This window comes from Myotis davidii, unplaced genomic scaffold (assembly GCF_000327345.1).
Source record: "Myotis davidii unplaced genomic scaffold, ASM32734v1 scaffold164, whole genome shotgun sequence".
In the NCBI taxonomy this organism is placed as follows: Eukaryota; Metazoa; Chordata; class Mammalia; order Chiroptera; family Vespertilionidae; genus Myotis; species Myotis davidii.
The window spans coordinates 515108-515740 of record NW_006296417.1 but is presented as its reverse complement, the minus strand read 5'-3'; the positions used below and the strand labels follow the sequence as shown (position 1 = coordinate 515740).

Here is a 633-nt window from a genome sequence, read left to right as displayed (position 1 = left end):
CCCCTGCGTGAGCGAGCGCGCTCTCTTCCTGAAGACGGAGGAAGCTGGACCCTGGGCCACGGGGATGTGCTACGCGAAGGAAGATCTCACGCACGTGATACCACAACCGCCCAAGGTGTTTTATAACGGCAGCATCTCACCCAATGAGCCCATGACCATACGGTCAGCCATTACCTGTCAGGTGCAACACTGTCTTGGCTGATATGCAAAACCCACGGCCACGGGCAACTGGGTGGTGAAGGGGCAGGGGGCAGGGGGCAGGGGTGGGCTGGAGGCTCCATGGGCGTAAACAGGAAACATATGTAATATTTCCACAATACAGATTTTTTTAAAAAATGAAAAATAAGAATCAAATAGAGTAAAACTGCGTTTGGATGGAGCCCCCGTCACCTGTCCAGTGACCGCGGTACCTGACCCCAGCCCGGGAGCAGGGCGGGAGGCATCGTCTAAAGGACGTGTTTTAAATGCACGGCCACCTGTTCTCCGAGTCACTCTCAATAAAGTGTTAGCAACAACGCAGCCACGGCCGCAGGGTCCTCACCGTGCTCTGCTTCACCCGCTGGTGCGGCGAGTTGAACAGGAAGGTGCCGAACAGGGAGATGCGGGTGCTGTCGCCCAGCACGGCCAGGGAAG

General features: G+C 56.7%; 1 protein-coding gene across 1 annotated transcript in view; it reads right to left on the bottom strand.

The window, feature by feature from the left end:
- Positions 1–633, bottom strand: part of MTMR10 (myotubularin related protein 10) — a 55749-nt gene that overhangs the window by 1709 nt on the left and 53407 nt on the right. The gene's annotated exons all lie outside the window — the stretch shown is intronic.